The sequence below is a fragment of the Nyctereutes procyonoides genome, unplaced genomic scaffold, assembly GCF_905146905.1.
Source record: "Nyctereutes procyonoides isolate TBG_1078 unplaced genomic scaffold, NYPRO_anot_genome, whole genome shotgun sequence".
Classification (NCBI taxonomy): domain Eukaryota; kingdom Metazoa; phylum Chordata; class Mammalia; order Carnivora; family Canidae; genus Nyctereutes; species Nyctereutes procyonoides.
The window spans coordinates 33,503,042-33,521,235 of record NW_026575139.1 but is presented as its reverse complement, the minus strand read 5'-3'; the positions used below and the strand labels follow the sequence as shown (position 1 = coordinate 33,521,235).

At 49.7% G+C, this 18,194-nt stretch overlaps 1 protein-coding gene and 1 long non-coding RNA gene across 7 annotated transcripts in view; one reads left to right on the top strand and one right to left on the bottom strand.

Annotated features, from left to right (window-relative positions):
- Positions 1 to 18,194, top strand: part of PLEKHG3 (pleckstrin homology and RhoGEF domain containing G3) — an 82,483-nt gene that overhangs the window by 28,369 nt on the left and 35,920 nt on the right. For 2 of the 6 annotated variants that reach the window (XM_055304510.1, XM_055304509.1), the window contains exon 1: positions 12,020 to 12,249. The exons of 1 other annotated variant lie outside the window; for it this stretch is intronic. The gene's annotated coding sequence lies outside the window, so the exon portion shown is untranslated. Of the gene's footprint in view, positions 1 to 12,018; positions 12,250 to 18,194 lie in introns of those variants that run through there. 3 more of the 6 variants (XM_055304506.1, XM_055304511.1, XM_055304512.1) reach the window with 3 other exon arrangements.
- On the bottom strand, positions 3,614 to 5,137 carry LOC129496379 (uncharacterized). The gene is made up of 2 exons (XR_008661715.1): positions 5,051 to 5,137; positions 3,614 to 4,830 (listed from the first exon to the last, which is right to left on the bottom strand). It is a non-coding gene; the product is annotated as an uncharacterized LOC129496379 (long non-coding RNA).

Genomic DNA, 18,194 nt, shown 5'->3' with positions numbered 1-18,194 from the left:
GTGTTAATTTGCAGGGCTAGTTTAGGTCTCTCCTGGGCTGTCAGGACCCCTTTCCCTAGTCCCTGACCATCTTGATAGCACAAATCCCTTTCTAGGCTGGAGGCTGTGGGTGGGGCCGTTCTCTCTGCTGGCTAGCTTGGATGGTTTCCCACTGTGCTAGGTGACAGATTGTTCTTGGACAGGAAATTATTTAAGTTCAGCTTTTCCTCTGATGATCTGGGAGGCTTTCAGTCAACACATGTGCAACTGAGATCCCTTAGGGATCTGGCCATTAATGGGGTCCTTAGGCATAGCGTGAGATACTTTCCATAGTGAGGGAAGAGGAGTGGGATATGGGGTCTCCCATACCGTGGAGGGAGGGTGTTCCCTCTGGGGGTAGTGTGGAAGTGATTTCCTTCCTCACTGGACTGGCTTTGGAGCCACCTGGTAGCCTCAGATGACCTTTTGTGAGGTTCTTTTCAGAGGCAGTGGCTCTCGGAGGGAGAGGCTGGGGGACAGTTGCCAGAGTTCAGGCAACTGATGTCTGTGTCTAGGAAGGAGGTTGACACCAGGGTCTTCTTCATTTCCCAGTTCTGTACCATCTGCCTTTCCTGACGTAGATCGTTGATTGGGATGTTCCATTCCAATTTATCCTGCCTTTTTCCCTTCCAAGCCCTGGAGGGTCATGGAGGAAGGATGTTCTCTAAGACTTAGCATCTAATACATAACCACTAGCCACATGTGGCCATTGAAATTTAAATCCAAAAAAAAAAAAAGAAATTTAAATTCATTTCAATTAAATAAAATTGAAAATTCAGTTTCTCAGTTGCACTAGCTAGACTATAAGTGCTCAGTAGCCATATGTGGCTCCCATAATGGACACTGAAGATAGAGAACATTTGCATCAACACTGAAAGTTCTTTTGGACAGACTGCCCTAAGCCTCCTCTCTTTTTCCCCCTACAATTCTGATCTGGAGTGACTGATAGCAGTTGTTGCCTTACACTGGGGCCCCCAGAGCATGCTGCCTACTGAGAATTCAAAAGCAGAGAATGAGCAGGGTGGAAATGTCTTTAGTCTCCACTCAATATTGAGTCCAGGGCAGCCTTAGGCTCTGAAATCTTGCTCTTCCTGAGTATGACACCTACTGGGTCCTTGCTCTTCCTAGTATGACACCTACAGTCCTGAAACTACCACCCAAGCCCTTTAAGTGATGTCTGGCCTGCAGCAAGGATTCTGTTCTGCTCACCACCAAATCCATTTCACAAATTTTCCATGGTGTAAAAGTAGGCCAGCCTAACCGGGTCTTCTGAGCTAGATCCCACTCCTAAGACACCTACATCCCTTTGGATGTTTACCCAGTTACTAACTCTGTTGTGGGTGTCCTGTGATAGGTAGCTGTTGTCCCTACACAAGCCCTCTTAGCAATTAACCATTTGTTTCCCTAGGAAAAGAATCTGGCTATGAGGACTGGGAATAATTGGGAAATGTGTCTATCTGGGGAGTCCATAAAAGGGAATGGGGTTTTCCAGAATAATGCAACACAGTCTTGCCTTCTTCCCCAGGCCATCCCTGTGTTATTTTTTCAGTTTTTTTGGGTCCACCCCACAGTACAGGTGTTCCCCACAGGACAGTTAACTTTGGGATTCTTGTCAGTGAACCTCTTTTATCTCCATTGTCAGGGATGCTGACAAGGGACTTATGAAGAGGAAGCAGGAGGGAAACTTCTACTCTTTCCACTGGTGTTGTTAAGTTCAGAGAATATGAATCTTAGGTGACTGGCAGTCATTTTCCCTGCTTTATTGTGAGAGCCAACATTTAGGGTGGTTCTTAGTACAGTATAAAATGGGAAAGAAAACAGAGCCCTGAGATATTAGAGCTCCTAGAGGCAGCTGTGCCTTAACACTCTTGTCAACTAATGGACCTCCATACCTGGATTTTCCCATCTAAGAGACAAAGCCCTTTCTGCTTAAGTTAGTTTTATGTTGAGTGTCTGTCACTTGCAACCCAAAGAACTCTAACTAATAGAGTCATTAGATCTGAATATTTGGAAGGAGGAAACCTCTGTTTGATGATCATGTCTTTGCCAAGACACTTGAAAAGAATGACTAGATCGGAACACCAGTGAACCAGAGATAGCTCACACGTATACCAGCATCACACACAGACCAATCTTTTTTTTTTTAAGATTTTATTTATTTATTCATGAGATACACAGAGAGAGGGAGGGAGAGGCAGAGACACAGGGAGAGGGAGAAGCAGGCTCCATGCAGGGAGCCTGACGCAGGACTCCATCCCTGGACTCTAGGACCACCTGCCGGGCCAAAGGCAGATGCTAAACCACTGAGCCACCCAGGGATCCCCAAGAAGTCTTTCTTGACCACTCTAGCCTGTAGCCTACAGTAAGCTCTCTGCTCTCTGGCTTTTTGTACCAATTGGAATGATCAAAAATTGCAGACTGTCTTATACCTTGTCTGCTTTCACTGTCTAGAATGGCATTTTAAAGATTTTACTGTTATATATTTCCAGTTTGTCACCCTCTTCTACCTGGTTGAGGTCAGAGATGGGGTCCGATGTTTTGTGTGCTTGACAGGAGCCCGTATAATGGCTGGCACATGCTAGAACTGCAATGAACGTCTGTGGGTTAGAAATTTGTGGAAACTAGTGTGAGAGCTATAGGAGTCAGGTCTGTGTCCTGTTACCCTCAGTGGGAAATAAGTACTCCACTTAAATGCCCAGGGGGTGGGGGTTTGTGTGTTGCATTCCCCTAGTAAGCTATGTGGTTTACCAAAAAATTCTTTTTCACTTCAGGGGGTTGAGGATGGAGGGAGAGGAGGAGCACAAGAAGGAAATGGAGAGGAAGTGAGAATGTAGATCTTTGCTTGATGGCTGAGACCTCCCAGCGATGGGTCCCTAAGTCACATGGGCTAGTGGAGACTAGAAGTGACTCTGTGCCTCAGACTTCCCTCAATTTCTCTGTCATGAGAGGGGAGAGCAGACAAGGAGGGTGGGCGTAGGTGGGGACAGGCACAGAGAATCAACTCCTCTCTGGAAGTGCCTTCAGAACTGGCTCAGGTGGGGTGCCTGGGTGACTCTGTTGGTTAAGTGTCTGCCTTCGACTCAGGTCATGATTCCAGGGTCCTGGGAGCCTGCCTCTTCTTATCCTTCCCCTCCTCCCTGCTTGTGTTCTCTTCTCTACTCTCTCTCAAATAAAATCTTAAAAAAAAAAAAAAAAAGAACTGGGTCAGGGCCTACATGGGAGAAACTAGCGTCCTCACTCCAGTCAGTCTTCATTTTGGATCCATTGTAATGCAGCAAGAGATTCTATTTTCTGCTTGACTTGGGTTTGAATTTGGCTATTTGCCACACATCATACCCCAACACTTGAGGCCCAGGATTTGTCAATATTAAAGCCATTATAATGATTTGAAGGATACTCACCCACACTGGGAAGGGCAATCCACTTTACTCAGTCGAGTCATTCAAATGCTAGCCTCTTCCAGAAACTCTTGTAGTCACACCCAGAAATAACGTTTAACCAGATGTCTAGGCCTCATATGATCCAGTCAAATTGACATAAAGCATTAACTATCACAAACCCTAATATTTATTAAGCATGTACTATAACCCAGGCATGGTTTTACTAAGTACTTTACTGATATTTCTTAGATGTATGAAAACTACATAAAGAAAAAAATACTTATTCCAGGTGACTTCTAGTCTCTTCCAGTTGTAAGATTCTTTGACTTGATATGGCATTAGAGAAACTAAGGTGTTGAGGTGGTGCTTGGGAACCTGATACTTAGAAGCAGAAGTACAAAGAGAGTTATAAGCTACCTCTTTCTGTGGACTAGGAACTGTGTGTTCCTTACAAACATTTTCTCACTTATTCCTGAAAAACACCCTGTGTGATAGGTATCACTCCTCATCCTATTTTCAGATGAGGAAACTGAGGTACTGTGAGATTCATGGCTTGACTAAACAGCAAGTGTTCAGGTCTGTTGATTCCAAAGCTTGTGCTCTTAAGTTGCAGAGGGACTGCAAAGCCCTCCACATCTGATCTGGATGCCTGAGAAGTTGCCTTTGCATCAGGTCACGGGGATGGAGGCGAGCTAGGGGAGGGTGGGGTAGAAGGAGTGTTGTTATAGGAACAGCAAGTTCCACCATGAGGACGGGTAGCAAGCAGGGCAGGCTGGGGATGAGGAAGGTTCTAGAGGCAGTTCTGCAGGAGTCTCTGAGCCCAGCAGGAAGCCGACTCCCTACGCCCTTCAGCAGCACTTGGTAAGCCTCAGATTTGCTCCCTGTCTCTCCGTGGGCAGGCAGAACAGGATGTTCTTGGAGTTCTCGCAACCAGACTATTCCTAGGGAACCAGCGGCAGAGCCATGGTTAGGGCTACAGACTGTGCTTGCCAGGCCAATGTCCTGCTTTACCTTTTATGGCTAGCTTGAGATGTCACAAGTCTTTAGAGATTTTTGCTTTTTTCTCCTCCTCTTCTTTACGACCCTGAACACATTCCTCCTTTTCTCCCCATCACTTGATTTACCAGCCCCTTCAACAAGTCTGTAACTCACTTGTGAGCCTGGTGGCTTTCCAGTCAGTCATGAGGCAATTCACAGCAGTTTGAGCAGAACACGGACGGGACATTTCTTGGGTTTAATTTATTTAAGTTGCTTCCATCTGCTGGAGTCTAGTGGCTCCTTGGGAACAGGGTGAGGTTTCTTGGTGGCAGGTTGCCAGTTAAGAACACAAATTCGGATGGCAGAGGGGCCTGGGAACATGTCCTGGGTCTGTCGTGAAGTGCACATAACCTGGGGCATGTGATTTGACCTCTCTAAGCCATGATGTTCTCACCTGTAAAATGGGAGAGAACTATTACTTGCCTTAAAGGACTGTTGGGAGGATGGAATGAGAACACTCGTGGAATACTTAGCACTGCTCCTGGCACAGTGCTATCCCCATAATCTTCCCAGCAGGTTGAGGACAACCACAGGCCCGAGATAAGGATTGGATTATGGAGCCAGACCTATCTCCCTAGTCAAGCTTGGAGGGGAAGAGAAAAGAGAGCTTGTACCTGAATGATCCAGTTTGAGATTCCTTAAGATGATAGAATCCAAGATTTTCAATCGTCTAAGGCAATCTTCTAAGACTGAGAAGTAGGCAGTCACGTAGCAGGAGAGTGAAGAAAAGAGTGGGCCAGGGTGACTGCCACAAAGCACCACCCCTGAAGGGAGGCGAGGTTTCCGTGGGAGTGCCTGGCAGCCAAAGATAGGATAGAAGGGCTCCGTGAGCCTGCTCACTGTTTGGGTGGAGGAAGTTATTCCTTGTCCACCTGGGTCAGTTCCTCATTTCTCCTGGAGGAGATGCTGGTGACTTAGGAAAATAGATGGACTGGGTCCCAAGTGCCCTAATCTAGTTCTAACCAACTCATGTTTCCTTTGGGAAACAGAAACCAAAGAAAGAGTAGGCTAATCTGGGCCCCATTGGTTTCTTGGAACAACTGCTCTGTACTCTTTGAGCAAGATATTCTTGGGGAAGCCAGGGCTGAGTCTACCTATTATAGACCTTGGTCTAGGAGAAAAACATCAACAACCAAAATTACAGCTGGGAAGAACTGCCTCCATCTGCAAGTAACTGGGCAATTACCTCCTAATTAAGCTCTTATTAGTTTGTTTTCTGAGCATTTCAGTATAGTACTCAGTAGGTGCACCCCACCCTGCTTGTCACCAAGGTGTTGAAGATTAAGCATTTCACATGAATCGAGGTGGAACTCTTTCATCTGATTTGTTCCAGCATCATGAGGTCTTAAAGCTATACCCTTTCATCTTTGGAGCACTGGGTTTGTAGGGTTTCTATTTTGAGTCCTGTGCCTCAGGGGAGGAAGAGGAAGCACCAGGAGAGGAAAAGACAAAAGGCAGAACTCAGACCACCGTTTTCTCAAGTGTGGTCTAATGGGTCTCTCTTGCATCTGAATCATTTACTATTAAAATGCAGATTCTTGGGGATCAGTTTCAGGCCAGAGTTAGAAACTTCCCAGGTGCTTCTTAGGAATACCGAGGTCTGAAAATCTCAGAGGCAGAAACTCTTGGAGCACCTGGGTGGCTCAGTGGTTGAGTGTCTGCCTTTGGCTCAGGTCCTGATCCCGAGGTCTTAGGATCGAGTCCCATATCAGGCCCCCCGTGGGGAGCCTGCTTCTCCCTTTGCCTATGTCTCTGCTGCTCTGTCTCTCATAAAGAAATAAATAAAGCCTTTAAAAAAAGCAGAAAGTCTTATGGAATATGAACAACATAGATAAGGGAAGTGTACAGACAACTCACCACACCATTCCAGCCAATAGTTTCTGAACCCACCCCAGAAAATCTTTCACTTTAGCATTAAGCTGGGGAAAGCCTGACTGTTCCATGTTTGTACTTCATCTATCTACAGGCGGTGCTGCAAATAGAAAAACGTCTGGCCGAAAAGCCAGAAGTCCAAGAAGGGTCAGTGCATTAACCAATCCCTAGACCACGAAAGGCTGATGTCTGTCTGGTCTCAGGTGTTGTAAATGCTGACTTACAGCCCCTTTATCTGCCGATAACGAAGGTGAACGTAAGTGGATCTCTAGACATGGTTCACACGCGGCTCCCAGGTTCTTGAAAAACCACAAGTGATTGGCAAATGTTTCTATTGCAGACACAAAGTCAAACAAACAGCTCATTTCCTTCAAGAGCTCCTCACAGCAGTGGCTGGGAGTCAGAAGGTAGTAAGGAGCGAGGGGAGGCTTCCTCTCCCTTCCCCCACACCTTCTTCCCCTTTTTGGTGTCAGATTTTTTCTGACACTGGAGTTTAGACTGGCGGAAAGAAGCAATTGATAAAGAACTTCAGGAAGGGGATTTCTATTCTCCCCACCCTCCCAACCCCCAGGCCTTTGCCCTCTCATCAGTGTTACAGACCTTTCATTTTATTCATTTCAGGAAACTTGGGGCCACAAGGCTCTGAATCACAGTCTTGTAAGGCGCAGAACTTCATTCAGTGTGCTCTGGGGAAATGCAGAGCTGGGGCCTGCCCACCAAAGATTTTTTTTAAAAACTTATTCATGAAAGACACACGCAGAGAGAAGCAGAGACACAGGCAGAGGAGAAGCAGGCTCCATGCAGGGAGCCCGACGTGGGACTCGATCTCAGGACCCCAGGATCACTCCCTGAGCCGAAGGCAGGTGCTCAACTGCTGAGCCACCCAGGCATCCCCCTACCAAAGATTCTGATGGGATTCTGATAGATTCTGATTACAGGCAGCCTGGTAACTCTGGAACAGGTGATAGTAGTTCACACTTAAAAAAAAAAAAGAACAGCTTTATTGATTATATTGCACATGCCACACAGTTCACCCACTTAAAATATACAATTCAGTGTTTGTTTTCTGTATAATCACTATTTTTGTTGCAGGGTTCTTTTCTCATGGAGTTGAAGAATGAATCTCGAGGACACAAAAGAGTGAAGAGAAAGTTTATTAAGTGAAGGTGAAAAGAGGAAGGAAAGAAAAAAGCTCCAGAGGGGGTCCCGAATGGGTTACCACTGAGGGCTTTTATGGCTGTCTTTTATAGAAAACTGACCAGGGAACATTAATCTCCTTGACGTCACCACTGATAGCACCATGATTACTTCTCCTTTGAACATCTCCTCTCTTGTTTAAGACAAAGAGGTGGTCTGGTTATGTTCCCTTATCTCTGGTTTTGTTATGCCTCAGCATTTCTGGGATTTTTGGCCAGCCTGATCAAGTAGCCCCCTACCTATCTCTCCCTCCCTAGCCCTGCCTGTTCCTTACTGGTCTTTAGTGTTTACAGCACTCTAAAAGAAACCTGAACCCCCCGTTAGGAGTCACTCCCCATCTCCTCTCCACCCCTAGTCCAGCACTCAGGCAACCAGGAATCTATTTCCTGTCTGTATAGATTTGCTTATTCTGGATAGTTCATATAAATGGAATTATACATATATGGTCCTTTGTGGCTGGCTTAGTGTAATGATTTCAAAGTTCATCTATGCTGTAGCATCAACCAGTATCTCCTTTTTTATGACAAATATTCCATTGTAGAGATATACATTCATCAACTGATGGACATTTGGATTGTGCCTACCTCCTGGCTATTATGAATAATGATGCTATGAAATTCTCTTGGGTGTGTATATATATATACACACGTACACATACACACCTGGGAGTGGAGCTGCTGAGTCATACATTCACTTGGTTTAACCTTTTATGTATGAGAGTTCTAATTTCTCCACATCCTTGTTAACACTAATTATGTTTTTGATTTTAGCTGTCCTAACGGGTATACAGCTATATGAAATTTCATTAAATTTAGCATACAGTTAATGAAATTTCATTTTTAAAAAACCTTATTTTTGAGAAAAAGGGGTGGGGAAGGGCAGAGGGAGAGAGAGGAGAGAGAAAACCTTATATAGTCAGTGAGGAGCCTCACGTGGGGCTCAATTCCACAATCTTGAGATCTTGAATTGAGCCGAAATCAAGAGTCTCAGAGCTTAACCGACTGAGCCTAAGCATCCCAAATTAAAAACAATTTTTTTGATTTTTTTAAAAAGATTTTATGTATTTATTCATGAGAGACACAGAGAAAGAGAGAGAGAAAAGCAGAGACACAGGCAGAGGGAGAAGCAGGCTCCATGCAGGGAGCCTGACGTGGGACTCGATCCCGGGTCTCCAGGATCAGGCCCTGGGCTGAAGGCGGCGCTAAACCGGTGAGCCCCCTCCCCAACACCGCGCTGCCCTTAATTTTTTTTTAAGTAGGTTCCACACTCAGGGTGGGGCTAGAAAGCATGACCCCAGAGATCAAGAGTTGTGTGCTCTGCCTACTGAGCCATCCAGGTGCCCCTCTTTTTTTTTTTTTTTTTTGATTTGCCTTTCCATGGTAGCTAATGTTGAGCATCTTTTCACATACTTATTGGCCATCTGCCTATCTTCTTTGGAGAAATGTCTTTTTACATTTTTTGCTCATTTTTAAATTGGGTTATTAGCTTTTTTATTATTGAGTTTTAGGGATACTTATTCTACGTAAGATCTCTTTGCAGCAATTTTCTCTCATTTTTGGGGTTGTCTTTTTTACTTGATGCTCTTGAGGCATAAGAGTTTTAGGTTTTGATGATGTTTAGTTTGTTTTTTCTCTTGTTGCCTGTGGTGCACACTTTGAGAAACATTACTCAAATGCAACTCGAAATGCTTAGTTGGGCTTTTTAGGTCACTTTGGAGGAGGATTTCCTCCTCCATCCCAGCTAGCCTGGGGTTCCTTCTAAGCACAGAGCTTCAGAGGACCTTCGCAGTCTTTACACCCCTCCCTCTCCCGAGGTCTACCACAATAGAGCAGCTGAAATGAGTTTGGAAATGTCCTTTATTGTGAAAACTCAATGGTCTTTGTCTCTGGGATTTGAAACTTTGATGCAGATGTTGGCAGCTGCGAGGAAGGAGGAGGGGAAGGGCGGGGAGAAGAAACCCTTCCACTGATTTCCATAGTGAGTCATGTAAATTCTCCGTGCTGTCTTGGTTTTCTCACCCATAAAATGGGAAGAACACCTCCATCTGCCCATCTCAGTGGGGGTACTGCGAAGATGAATTAATCTGTATTTTTATTTTTTTTAAAGATTTTATTTATTCATAGAGACACAGAGAGAGAATGAGAGGCAGAGACACAGGCAGAGGGAGAAGCAGGCTCCATGCAGAGAGCCTGAGGTGGGACTCGATCCAGGGTCTCCAGGATCACGCCCCAGGCTGTAGGCGGCGCTAAACCGCTGCGCCACCGGGGCTGCCCTAATCTGTATTTTTAAAAACACGTTGAGATATCTTGGATTAAAGGCATTTCTGGAGCACAAAGTATTATTATAATAATAAATGATTTAATAGGAGGGAGAGTGCAGCCACTAAAGCAAGAATCGGAAGGGGCAGGAAGGAGACTGGCTCTGATCACTGGAGTCTGAGCCCAGACACAGCTTTTTATCCATAGAAGTGAGCTATGATTTCTCACAAACTGGGTTATTTAATCTGAATTCAACATTGCTTTACAGAGTGCTTCCTACAGGACTTCTGCCATAAGGAAAGATTACAATCTTTTTAGGAAATAAGTTATGCACATGAAAACAATTAGAAGCAAAGCAAGGCATTATGATGAAGTGCTGAATCGAATATAACAGGTGTCAAAAAAGCAGAATAGGTGGTGGTGAAGATCCGCTTTGCCCAGGTCTGTCACACACTTGGTGCATGACCTTACCTCTGTTGCTTCTGAGTGGAACTATTTAAAAGGCTTAAAATGGTTAGGACATAGTAAGCACTCAAATGTTAGACCTCTCTGGGATCTTGTCAGGCACTGCTTTTGCTGGTTATGTAATCTTGGTCAAACTGCTAGATACCCTCTGATCCTCAGTTACCGGATCTGCAAAATGGGGATAAGGCTACTGACTAGCTCACAGGGTAACTGTGAGGATGGAGGGCTACAATGTAAAGAGCATAGCACTGGGCCCTACAAACCGGTAAGCATCCACTAAATGAGTTATTATTACTGTCACTGACACTGCTCCCTGCCACAGGAGTGAGAGGTGCACTCAGTAAAGACTCGCTTAAGTCAAGGGCCTTCTTTGGAACCTGGAATTTGAGGCGGACAGAACGGGATTGACAAGATTCGGGTGATCAGAGAAGAAAGCAGGATCAAAGAAAGGCAGAAGCACGAGGAAGGACGGCACCCCTGGAAGGCAGGAAGGGACTTGGGGCTTCCCACTTTCCTCTCCCGCCGGGGCCGGCCGGCAGTATCTGGTGGAGGAGCCGCGGCGGCTGTTTACCCCCCAAACTGGCTCGGCAATCTCGGCTTTCACCTTCCCAGGAGCAGAGCCTCTGGCGAGGCGGGAGCCGACCCTCCTCTCTGAGGAATGTGGGTCCCGCGGCCCGGGCCGCTCAGGCCCCGCGCTTCCCTCGTCCCCGCAGTCAGGAGCCGGGAGCCCCGCTGTTTTCACCCCACCCTCTGCCGGGATCCAGTTTCAAAGTCACCTGAAAGCCATTTCCTTCCGCGCCCGTCCTTCCCCTCCCCTCCCCTCCCTGTAAATCACCTGCAGTTTGCATTTGCCCGGAGCAGTTTTTTTTTTTTTTTTTAAAGCTTGTTTTCTTCTTAAGAACTCTAACGCCGTTGACTATACACACTTGTCTACCCAGAACCCAGTGCTTCGGGATCAGGGCTCCATTCCTCCTCCCCAGAAACTGGTGATAATGCCTAACCAGCGGGATCTCTCCCGGGGCCTCGCCCTGGGCTTCTCCCCTGCCTCGTGCTGGGACAGCATCTTCTTTCCATCTTTATTGACGAATACTTTTGCGTTTTAAAATTTATGATCTGGCTCGAAACCAGCCTGGCCTCAGTGAGTGCCCCTGACCCCCTTCCAGATGTGGACCTTTCCTTGCTCCTGGGATCACATACAGACAGGAAAACCGGAGACAGGTTCTCCGTCTTTGTTTTTGCAGAAACGTGGTTGTCTCTTGCGCGGGGTTCCGCATCTCGTTTCATCCACCCCGCAGCCTTCGGGTGGACTCCTGCCGAGGTGCCCTTTCCTCCATCCCGGAGGCTTGGATTTAGGTTTGTCAGGGGTCACAGGGACGGAGTTGCGGCGAGGGCTTCGGGACGTGCCTTTCTGATTCAGAAAGGCCGAGGCGACCTGCCCTGCGGGGCTCGAGACCCCCAGGGCGGACCCCAGCTGACGTCTTCCTAGAGAGCCCCCCGGCTGTCCGCAGGGCGGGGGCCGGAGGGCTGACACCGGGGCGACCCCCACCGCGTGCGGCTGCGTCTGCGGGCCCCGAGGCGGCCGGGGAGCGGCGCGCGCCCCACCTGCGGGCGTTAATCATTAACGCGCGCGATCCCCTTCACCCCGGGCTCCGGCTCCGAGCCTCCCCGCGTCCCCGCGGAGCCGCCGATCGCAGGATTCCAGCGGCCGGCGCGAGTCTCCACCCACTGGAAAAATTCCTGGCCCGCCCCTCCCTCTCCCCTCCCCCCGGCGGCGGCTCCGGCTGGGTCCGCCCGGCCCCGACTTCCTGCCGGGCGCTGGGAAGGCGCGCGCGGGCCGGGGTCCCCGGGGGGCCGCGCGGGCAGCTGGCCGCGTCCCCGCCGCCGGGGGCCGGCAGTGGGCGGGAGCGGCCGCAGCCTCCGTCCCCGCCGAGAGCGACTTTCAAACTCGCGCCTGCGTCGCGGCCGCACCTGGGCAGCCTCGCGCGCCGAGCGTGCGGGACCCGGCGGGCGGCGACCGCGCGGTGAGTGGCCCTCGGCCCCCCCTCCCCTCGGCCCGTGGCAGCGCCCGGAGCCCCCCCGAGGCCCCCACCCTCCGGGGCCCTCGCCCCAGTCCCCCGAGGAGGGCCCGGGCTGCGTTGGCGCCTTACAGGGCGCCCCCCCCCCCACGGCTCCCCCGACCCCGCGGCGGGGAGGTCGGAGCGCGCGAGGCTCGTGCGCGGAGCCGCGGTCTGTCCCGCAGCCCCCACCCCGGAAACCAGAGGAGCACGCGCGCCAGGTGGCTCCGGGAGGCCCGCGCGCTGCGCCCGCCCCCCCCCCCCCTGCGCGCGCGGTAGCCCGAGGGCCGGCCCCTGCCTGGGACTGCGGGACTCGGGCCGGGTGGACCCTTGCGGGGAAGCAGCCGGCTCTGATCCAGGGAGCCCGAGGGGCGCCAGCAGCTGGGCCCGGGGGGGGCGGGTGCCACATGGTGCTCGTTCTTGGGAAGGATTAGCGTGGGTCCCGGAGCGGGGATGTTGGGAGCCGAAGGCTTGGAGGCCACTGCCTTGCCACTGTCTGCCTCGACCTCGCCCACTCCTGAAATCTGTTTGGTTATTTTCCTCCCCATCCTCAGCCCTTTGGTTTGGAAAGACTGGGGTAAGACGTGCAAATTTGAAATTTCAAGACATTTTTAGGTAGCTGCTTTTACTCTTTGGAGCTGGTTTTGAAAACAAAGAAGGGAGTGGGAAATGTAATGGTCGGAGGCTGGAGAGGTGTGGCTTTGGGGGTGGGGGGGGTGTTAGTGGCCGCGGTCGGAGTTTGATCCTTGAAGCTACTTTCTAAATAGTCTGCAGATGAGGGAGGCAGCGTCTGCTCCGGGGCCCCTAGGGAGGCGACTCTGACTGCATTATCCTACATGGAACCCCAGACCGGGGGTTCCCAGAGTCTTCCCAGCCCTGCCTCTGCATGTAGCCCAATCACATCGACCTTACTTAAGAAGTAATAAGTGGGGAGAGTAATGACAGCCCAGGACCGGCTTCCCTTCTGAGCACATTGCCTACTTCCTTTTAGGAAAGTGTCTTTCCAGCACCTCCCTTGCTGACTGGGAATGGAATCCTGATTGACTTAAGCTGGGGATGACTTCATTCCAACCATCCCCAACAGAAAACCTAGAGAGTCAGAACCAAAGGAAGGTGTACCCCTTCTGTCATTCACCCCTTCCAGTGATCCTGGGTGCCTCATCAACCTTCTAAGCCTGCTGTTCATATTCCTGCTGCTTCTGCTGAACCTATTCCTGGCGGCTGGACAACCCCTTGGCTCCCTGGTATCTTGCTCTGGGGATGGGGCAGGGAGTCAGCATGGGGTAAACCAAGTCCTAAAAGCAGTGGTTTAGGAGTTGTTTCAGAGGCTTTTCCACTACATTTTATTAGATGTGGCCTATCAGGAAGAGTGGAAAGAGCACTGGCCTATGAGTCCAGCACAGGGTTTTCCTTGAATTTTAATCCTGGTTCTACCACCTGGTTCTACTGTCAAAATTGGTGGAGTCGCCACCTCTGATTAGCTTACTCTGCACATGAAGGCAGCAGAGCCCAGAGATGTGAGGTGACTTGAGCCTGGTCCTTGTTGGCCAAACAGGGACTAGAACTCAGATTTTCTGCTCTGGCTAATCCATGCTTTCTCTAACATGATCTGGGCAAATCATAGACCTTTCAGACTCAGTTTCCACTGAGAGAAGCAGGGTACTTGCCTTCTCTTCCTTATAGAGGTTGTGGTAAGGATCAAATGAAGCCAGACATGTGGAAGGTGCTCCATAAACTACTGTTAAAAAATAAAGGGCTCCAAAAAGGGGGGGGGGCTCACTGTGGCTGGGGGGGGGGTGGCTTGTGAGAGCTTTAAAGTTTACTGGATATGTCCCATGTGTGCCATAGGAGATGGTAAATACCAGGACCCAGGGTGAACGTTTACATCCATGGCCTGCGATATCTCAGCCCAGAGTAAACATTTGGCTTACCAAATCCACAGCTAACCCAGGGTCACTGTGTTTACACTGGAGGAGGCCAAAGGCCATGGCCTGAGGGATGACCAGGGCTGAAGGGGAAAAGGGACTGTGTTCCAGACCTGTGGCTTGCCCCTTCACCTCCACCCTCTCTCAGAATCTTGTGAAGTCTCTGGCTCCAAGCCTGGAGGGGTTGCCACAAGCCCAAGCTGGGGCACTGGCTTTGGAGGGTTAATCGTGGTGTCGACTAGCTATTCTGTGTTGTGTTGGGGTTTGAGGGGACTCTTGGGAGGGTGTTGCCTTTGCAGCTGCACTGAAGCCCTCTTCAGCTCCTCATTTGCTTCCCCCGCCCTCCCCGCCCCAGGCTGCTTCTCTGGCCCAGGCTTCTGCCTCTCTGGCCAGCTGCATGTCCTTAGGCCTTTGTTCCAGGGCTGCCTGCCCACCCTCCCCAGTAGGAGCCCTCAGGCTAGGGCCTTGGCAGCTGGAAATCACTACTGTGCAGGAAGGCTGTATTGGAGTCCCCTGGGGACTTGACAGACCTTCCTTTCCTCCTGTGGGCTCCTTTAGGGCCTCTAACTTGCTCCTGGCCGGCCACACACTCACTGTCTTCTCTCATCTCTCCTTCCCCTGAATGGATGGATAGTCCTTTGTTTTTCTTCCTAGAATTATGCTTCATAGTTCTATTTTTAAGTATTTGTTCTTCAACATTTATTTGGCACCTACTGTATATGAATGTAGATGCAGGGGACACAGCAGTGAACAGAATCTACAAATATTGACCTGGAACTGACTTGTAGTGGGGGGAAGCTGACAGCGAACAAGATAGAAAGTGAAATAGAAAGCATGTCACTGATAAGTGGAAACATGTGATAGGGAAGGTGGACGCGCATCCCCACGGAGGGAGTGAGATGGCATTTTAGATGGGGTGGCCTGGGAAGCCGCCTGAGCAAGAGATATTGAAGATAATGCCTGAGGGAAGTATTTCCCTTCATCTCTTATCACCTTTGCTTGATTCCCAGTTGGAGCAACCCACTGTGGGATTGGGGGGCAGGGTTTGGAATCAGATGCAGCTGGGTTCGGATCCCAGCTTTGCAGCTTGCTAGCCCCGTGGTGCTGAACTCCTGAGCCTGTGTTTCCCACCTGTAAAATGGAGTTAGTCATCCTACCTACCACATACGGTATTGTGTGAGAATGAACAATGGAGAATGTGTGTTGAATGCTCAGCAAAGCCCATGGAGGTGTTCAGTAAATGATAGTCTTATTTCTCCAACCAAATTGTGCAGGGGTAGCCCACGATATTTAATGCCATTGCTAAGGACTCTGGATGAAAGGCTTTGTGTTTCAGGTGTTGGGATTGGGTGGGGAATTGGAAGGAGGTAAAAACAGAAACCCTAGTTAGGGCAGACTTTCTAGTTAGATTTTCCTGCCCTATCCTAGATTTCCAATGGTTGGGGGTAAGGATGCAGGACTCCCAGGTGTGTGCTGCTTCCCCCATGACAGGGTGAACTGGGGGGCAGCCTTGTCCCTCCCTTGCTTTGGAATTCCCCCAGCTTCTAACCAACCCTGATGAATCACACCATGGTCCCTGGCATTTCCACCCGGACTCCCAGCTGGGAAGGCTATCTGCTCCTCTCCCAGCCTCCTGTAGATAAGTTTTGTTCAGAGGAGTGAAAGGGGTGAGGAAGATGGGGGAGAGGGGGAGGGCAGGGCAGATGGCATAGGTGGTGAGAGGATTCTGATGGAGCCTTATCTCAGGTCCTGCCAGGACTCAACTGCTCAGTCTTCTGCTGCATCCACCCAGCCAGTCTATAGAGTCTCTTCTCTCAGCTGGAACCGCAGACCTCAAAGGGAGGGGCCTGATCTAAGACTGCTGTCAAAGTTGTGGTAGTGGTTTCCTGGGGGCCCTGCCCTGGCTCAGGAAGCAGGGATGGGCTGTGCTGTGGAGGGCAAGGCCCAGGGAAGTGGTCATCAACTAGACCACACCCCCTGAAGGCCCTGTGGCACATGCAGGACAGCCAGGCAGGCCCTGTGGTGAAGGACCTTTCTGCCAATTGGTGCCTAGAGACTTCATAGTTATAATCTGGCCTTAGAGGAAGTGCAGAGATGGCCCTGAACTGCTCCAGCATTTTTGTGAGTTTTGGGTGATCTGAAATCAGAAGGAAAACTGGGTAGGGTCCACTACCCCGTGATCAGAGACACGGAGACCTGGAGACACTTGGCAGCATCTCTGGGAGTTAGCTGTCTGGAATGACGGCCAGTCCCCTCAACTGGGTCTCTGCTTGGTGCTCCTTATTTTGATTCGAAGCTCTCTGAGGGCAGGAACTGTGCTTGATTCATCTTTGTTCCCGTACAGCACAGAGAGCAGTATCAAGTGTAATCAACAGGGTGTGATGAGCCTGTGCTGAGGTCCCATCCTGGGAGTAATCTGGGCTTGGTGGTCTCACTTGCTCCAGCTTTTTATTCCAGGGGAGTTGTGGGGGAGAAGGCAGTGGTGGGGGTTCGGGCCCACCTGGGTGGGCTGTTGACACCTGGGAACACAGGCAGAGGGAGAGCCAGGCTTTTTATAGTTCTCTGGTTGGCCTTTGGGGATGGGGAGGGAGCCCTGGTTTAAGCTTTGGGAATGGATTTTTTTTTTTTAAGATTTTATTTATTTATTCACGATAGACATAGAGAGAGGCAGAGACACAGGCAGAGGGAGAAGCAGGCTTCATGCCTGGAACCCGACGCGGGACTCGATCCCAGGACTCCAGGAATCGCGCCCTGGGCCAAAGACAGGCGCCAAACCGCTGAGCCACGCAGGGATCCCCATCAGGGAATGGATTTTTAAAGGACTCTTAAACTGTTAACTGCTGAGCAGATTGTGGGGCTAGACACAGGACCCGCACAAGGTTCTAATGGGCTCACTGGTGGCTGTGTATGCAGCCTTTTGGGAAACACAGTTTGGGATTCCTCGAAGTTGTTGGGGTCTGGCTGAGAATGCAGGGAGGTGCAAGAGGAATGAAGTCTAGTTCTTACCGTGGTAACAGGATCTCAGGAGGAGAGATGGGTTCTACAGGTACTGGAAGCTCCTAAAAACTCCTATATCCTTTATTCCCCAGGCTGAAGATTGTGTGTGTATGTGTACATTGGAGGTTCTTGAGCAATCGTTGGCCAGTGTTTGTTGACAGGAAAAGGGAACCAGTATTCATGTAGTCTCTATCTGTCCTGCACATTGCTACATCCCCAGTGTTTGCTGCATATCCAATAAATATTTTTTTAAAGATTTTTAAAATTTATTTGAGAGAAGGAGCACATGAGGGGGAGGGGCAAAGGGAGAGGGAGAAGCAGACTCCCTGCTGAGCAGAGAGCCCATTGTGGGGGGGGAGGTGATGGGAGAGTTGTGGGGTTTGATCTCAGGACCCCAGGATCAGGACTTGAGCCACGCAGGCACCCCTCCAATAAATATTTTTTGTACGAGTGAAACCTCACTGTGTAATGAAACCCTTAGGAATTAAATTTTCACACTCTTCACAAATATTCTATTCCTATATAAAAATGCCTGGGATAGTTAGGAAAGTTAATCCGTGGTTAGCTGCTGAGGCAGAGGGGCAGGCAGCTGTATATCTGCAGCCTAGAGAAGTGCCAGGGTGCTGGAGTCACTGGGACCAGCCCTGTCAGGCCGGGCTGCAGGGCTTGCCCCCATGCAGATTGGGCCCAAAGCAGACAGTGCGGTGTGCTTGTAGTTTTGAGTATAATTCATCCCGTAACAGGTCCCATAATATCCCACAGAAGGCAGTGGTGGGGCTCACCTCTTTTACGCTCTTCAGGACTCGCCCTCCCTGTAGCCTTGCTTATCTGCATATAGCTGACAGGGCCTCAGATCAGCCAGGACTCAAGTTCCTACATTTTTTTCATGCCAGCTCCCTCAGACTGCGTTTAACTTTTATTTTTATTTTTTTAAAAGATTTTATTTATTTATTCACAAGAGACACAGAGAGACAGAGACCCAGGCAGAGG